Source organism: Salvelinus sp. IW2-2015, unplaced genomic scaffold (assembly GCF_002910315.2).
Source record: "Salvelinus sp. IW2-2015 unplaced genomic scaffold, ASM291031v2 Un_scaffold2276, whole genome shotgun sequence".
NCBI classification, from domain to species: Eukaryota; Metazoa; Chordata; class Actinopteri; order Salmoniformes; family Salmonidae; genus Salvelinus; species Salvelinus sp. IW2-2015.
This window is the reverse complement of record NW_019943603.1, coordinates 136,702-142,571: the sequence shown is the minus strand read 5'-3', so window position 1 is coordinate 142,571 and position 5,870 is coordinate 136,702. Positions and strand designations below refer to the sequence as shown.

General features: G+C 46.6%; 1 long non-coding RNA gene across 1 annotated transcript in view; it reads right to left on the bottom strand.

Moving 5' to 3' along the window:
• The window catches only part of LOC112073492 (uncharacterized), a 76,481-nt gene extending 70,820 nt beyond the window's left edge, over nt 1-5,661 (bottom strand). Inside the window, exon 1 of the long non-coding RNA XR_002894543.2 lies at nt 5,392-5,661. This is a non-coding gene — a long non-coding RNA (uncharacterized lncRNA). The remainder of the gene's footprint in view (nt 1-5,391) is intronic.
• Nucleotides 5,662-5,870: the final 209 nt, after the last annotated feature.

The following is a 5,870-nucleotide window of genomic DNA, read 5'->3' as shown; positions in this document are numbered from 1 at the left end:
AATGGCATGCAATGTAATCGGCCATAATCGGTGTTCCAAAAATGCAGATATCCAATTGTTATGAAAACTTAAATCGGCCCTATTAACGCCCATTTCCGATTTAAATCAGTCGACCTCTACTGGATCAACACGCACGACCGCGAACACTGTTAACCACCACAACACACACACACAACACACTACACACACACACACAGTGACTAAAATATAGTATACAGTAATCAGTACACTTTCATACACACTACTAAGCTGAATATTGGTGAACACACCACATGTCCACACACACATTCCCTCCATGTATCCACTAGCCTTTCGAGGTCTGTTCTCTCTTCCACTCTCTCTTCTGCTCCACCTTTCTCTCCGTTTCCACCTCCTCGTCCTGATTCTCACTTGTCTCCTGCTCAACCTGTTCCTCCTGCTCAATCCTGTCCTCCTGCGAACATGTCCTCTTCTCCACCTGATCCTCCTGCCGACCCTGCTCTCCTGCGTTCACCTGTCCTCCTGTTCCACCTGTTCTCTCGGTTCCACTACCTGTCGCTCCCTGCGAGCCTGTCTCTCCTGCGACCTTGTCCTCCTGCCCACCTCTGCTTCCTGCGACCTGTCCTTCCTGGCTCCATCTCTAACTCCTGCTCCTCCTCTCCGTGAATAATTTCTTATAGCAGAGGTTTGTCAAACAGTGAGGTTAACCATGTCCCAGAAAACCATGAACTACATTGTTACACATCTCAGGACTCAAACTGTCTTTCACAGTGAGGAATATATGTCTCCTTAACAGAATTGAGACAACATTGAACTGGAGATGAAAGAAGAAAAAATAATAGTGATTAAATCCCTGCCTCACACACACACACCAACACACCAACACACACCAAACACACACACACACCACACCACACACACACCACAACACACACACAACACACACACACACACAACACACCACACACCACACCACACACACATCACAGAAACAACACCACAGTCTTTTAGCTGGTGAACTCTCTGTCCACATTCCAATGTGGATTGCGATAAGATTGAAAAGAAGCCCTCTGTTAACACAACAGCAGTTGTGTAAGCCATCCTTAAGCTTAACACGACTGCCACTGACTGACAGTGACTGACTGACTGACTGCACTGACTGACGAGGGGGCAAACAACTCACAATCACAGGGAGTGCGTTTCAAACAGCAAAACAATCACTCCACTCTCTCAAAACCTTTAGTCTACCATTTAAAGACTCGTAATGCGAGTCCTGAAACAACCACGTTAGTCAGGGGTGGAAACAGTCCACAAGGTTCCACTAACACTGGTCATCTGCAGCTTCCTTCTAGTTCCGTCCTACTAGCCTTCGTAAGCATGTCTGCAACGGTGTGAAGGGACACAGGGCGGGAGAGGAGAAGGGCGTTCATCAACTGCGTGTTGAGGCAACTGTTGACGTCTGAGAAGTCAAACAGACTGAAGGAAGGCTCCACAGGACCCAAGACCAGCTCAGGAACAGCAGACAGACAGGGGAAACGGGGGACCATCCAGAGGGGTTAGGAGTTTGGTTTTTGGCTGCCGGTAAAACTGGTTCAGCGCGCAGATCATGGGTTTTCCACAGACTTCTCTAATTGGTATTACTAATTCGACTTTATGTGTGTGTGTGTGTGTGGTGTGTGTGTGTGTGTGGTGTGTGTGTGTGTTGTGTGTGTGTGTGTGTGTGTGTGTGTGTGTGTGTGTTGTGATGTGGTGTGTGGTGTGTGTGTGCTGTGTGTGTGTGTGTGTGTGGTGTGTATTGGTGGTTGTGTGTGTGAGGCATGTGTGATCTCCTCTTTCAGTCTGGACAAACCAGAACAACTGCTGACCAAGAAACACGATGGAGGTTTGCCATATTGTTAGCATGCAATAGGATGGAATATGTAGGCCATGATCCTTTCCTATCGTCTCTCCCTCCGCCGACACAGACTTATACTTAGTACGCTCTCTAATAGCCAAACCCTCCTCTCTGGTGTGTGGCTGAAGCTAAAAAGCAACATGGATCCCTGAATGAGGCTTCTTTGGCGCAGCATGTTTTTTCTACTGCAACTCCCACTGAATGCAATCGGCAGCACTTAACCTTGTCTCCCCGAATAGCTTTTGAATTTTAAATGTTCCTTTGCAAATACAGGCCCCCCAACCCCCATTCTTCTCCTTTCAAGGCTGCCACTAATAATGACCCTACGGACCCCGCACCTCCTCTTCCACTATCATCAATCATCTTTTTCATCTTCATCCCTTGAGGACGAGCAAAATAATGGGGAAACTTGCAGTAACACAATAAGTCGCTGTATCAACGCCTCTTCCCTATCCTTGAATCTCATCCTCTCTCCCTATTGTTGTGCCTCTCCCCTCCGAAACCCATGAACCAACTAATGAAACACAAGACAGCCTGGTTTGAAGCAGAGGCAAACCATGGAAAATCAAAGGCATAGTATACAGCTTTTCCGCTCTCCAGTCTATCTCTCCTCCCTCCCCAATTTACTCTCTCTTTCCCTCCTCCCATCTCTCTCCTCCCTCCCAATCATCTCTCTGTCCTCCTCCCCAATCTCTCTCTTGTCCCTGCTCCTGTCTTTGAACCCTGTGTGTCGTTTTACTGTTTAAAGACTGTTGTTTGGATGGAATAGAACACCACACACAGAGAGAGAGAGAAGAGAGAGAGAGGAGAGAGAGAGTAGAGAGAGAGAAGAGAGAGAGAGAGAGAGAGAGAGAAGGAGAGAGAGAGAGGAAGAGAGAGAGAGATGGAGAGAGATGAGAGAGAGAAGAGAGAGAGAGAGAAGAGAGAGAGAGAGAGAGAGAGAGAGGAGAGGAGAACGAGAGAGAGAGAGAGGAGAGAGAGACGAGAGAGATGAGAGAGAGAGAGAGTAGAGAGAGAGAGAAGAGAGAGAGAGGAGAGAGAGAGAGAAGAGAGAGCAGAGGAGAGAGAGAGAGATGAGAGAGAGAGAGAGAGCGCGTGACGACGAGAGAGAGGAGAAGAGAGCGAGAGCGAAAAGAGAGAAAGATGAGAGGAAGAAGAAAGAAAAAGAAAGAAGAAAAGAAAGAAGAAAGAAAAGAAAGAAGAGAGGGTGAAGCAAACACTGGGATGTTTGCTGAGGAAAACAGAGAGGGGAAGGGGTGTGACTTATTTTTAAGTAAAATAAAAAATAAGTCTAAATCTATGGGTCAAACATCTCTCCAGGTTGATTTAAAAACGATCCCAGGCCAGACCCTATACAACGCACACATCACACGCAGGACCTTCTCCCGTATCCTCTCTGGGCTGTGCAAAAACAGTAGTCCAAACAGAGTACACAAACAGTAATCAACCACAACAACTGATCAAATGACTCCCTCCATGCAGCCAACCATTACCCAAACAAAAAGCGTCTTAGAGCGAGGGAAGAGAAGAAGGGAGGAATGGAGATCAGAGGGAGAGAGACAGAGCCAGACAGGAATATAGGGTAGGACCAAAATAGAACAGTGACCAGTTTAAATTCAAAACTATTAAAGCGTGTGTTTTTATGGAGTACTGTCGTGTGCGTACCTGGTTCGTCTGTGTCGTGTGTGTGTGGTGTGTGTGAAATCGTGTGCTGTAGATGCTGAGTGTGTGTGTGGTTGGTGGTGTTGGTGTCCTTGACCTGGACTGGTTGCCGTGGAGGCGGGCACTACAGTGTTTCATACTGTCCTATGTACAGACTAAAGGGCCAGGGGTGGGGACTGGATGAGCTAAGAACAGGAGCTCATTTAGCTACAATCAAGGCACCACCCACTGCTGTATCCAGCCTCCTACGTGAGGTACCAGGCCTTCCATTAGCTGGCTCTGGCTTTTAGTAGAGACACCTGTTTAGTCTCAGACACACAATCTACACAGTGGCATCATGAAAGACTGGGCTCATATACACACAGCCCGGAAAACAACTGTCTCAAAGACAAGGTGAAGAGTGGATGGAGGGAGGAGGAGCAGGGGTGGAGAGGACAGGATAGTGGAATTGGAGATCTGAGAGCGGTGTGGTAGAGGTTTAAGGGGAAAAGGGAGGGTCGCTGGAAAGAGGGAGGGATGGAGCTGGAGAGAGTGAAGCATGGTGCAGAGCGAGGGATGAATGGAGCCGGCGAGAGGGAGGGATGCAGAGAAAAAGGAGGGATGGGTGTAGAGAGAGGGAGGGGTGTTGCTGAACACCAGCCAGTTAAACTCAGATAGGCAGAGATCCAGATTGGGGAGATAAAGAGGGGGAGTTTTGATGGAGGAAAAAAAGAGAAAGACAGAAAGTTGCAGATAGAGATAAAAAAAAGATGAGTGAGAGGCAGTGGTGAGGGAGAGCAATAGATAAGCAGAGAGAGAGGGGGAGAGAGAGAAATAGAGAGAGAGATGCAGTGGCTTGGTCAGAGAGAGATGCAGTGCCTTGGCCAAATGGGCACACCCCACCCTAAAAGACCAAACAGCCTATAGAAACGCACTCGTTATTTATATAACTCAACATGTATGTAGCCTAGTAACCTTTTTATCCATACGAGACAAGAGAACAGTGGAGTGGAAAAACTCAATGATAGCGTTTAAAAGCATGAAACGTTGCTCAAATGTGGGGCAGATAAAGCAAACTACAAATAAATCATAAGTGTTATTGTTAGTGTTATCTACCGGTAAGGTTGTGAGTAGGCCTACCCTTAATTCATAAAGGCCCACATATCAATCAATGTAATAACACTCGGTATAGTCCGAGGCACATCACACCCCATCCGACGCATTCTGAACAGCTAGCTCATTGATCATAGATCAAATACATAGTGGCCATTCCGGCCGAGACTACTGCAGTCCGTTGTACGCTCAGAAGTGCACTCTACTGCAAAGCAAGGGGTTCCCACACGACTACAAAGGAAAAGTGCAGTCTGGGTTAACCCCTAAAACATCTCACGAATTTAACATGATCCGTCACTTCGTTCAAAATGTGCTGCGCATCAAAGAGTTGGCCTACATGTAAGTATGTTTTCTCTAATAATTTAAAAATAGTTCACTGACAAGTCCAGCATTTCTCCAGACAAAAATTCCGAGATTTTCAAAGTCTCGATTTACACCTGTTATTTTGGCACGGTCTGGCACTCAAGAACAGGTTGTTTTCACATAAAGCGGGTGACAAGAACAAATTGCCAAAGGAAACAAAATATGCACATGGTACAATAAAGTTGTATAACCCACTAACGCATTTAAAACACTTTCGTAATGTGATATGCAGTCCATATCCTACTATGATATAACGCACTGCGATAGTTGAAGAAGAAACAACCGTACAGGCAATGAAGAGATTCATAGCCTCCAGCCAAGAGGAACGGGCAGCAGCGGGCTGAAACAACATTTACTTTCTAATATAAACTAGACGGGGACGCGTGAAATCGAAGTCTTACCTTGCATTGAAAAGCAGAGCAGCAAGGCGCACAAGAGACACGTGCGTCCAAATGCTACCATCCCGTCCATGGCTCGATCTGTAACTTGTACAGATGTCTTTAGCTGTTTTTCTTTAGCTGTTTCTGTCGTTATGTATTTGTGGCAGCAGCAAGTCTTCAGTCGTCCAGTGTTGTTTCTCCCTCGCCCTCTCTCTCTCTCTCTCTCTCTCCGTCTCTCTCAATAAAGCGAGCGCTATCTCTCTCTCTCACAGCGAGAAATCTGATGCCGGTGGCAGTCTTGGTTGATGTATTTCCACAAAAGGTGACCCACGCCCCTCCCTCCCTCTCTCTCTCCCGCTACAACTCAGTTGCCCTGAAAATACTTGCTTTACTATTCCCATATGCCTATATCGATGGCGGCGGTTTTTGAAAAGTTAAAATAGATTTTCAAAAACAACATTAACACCGAAGTGGATAGTAAAAACTCTTGCCAACTCCAA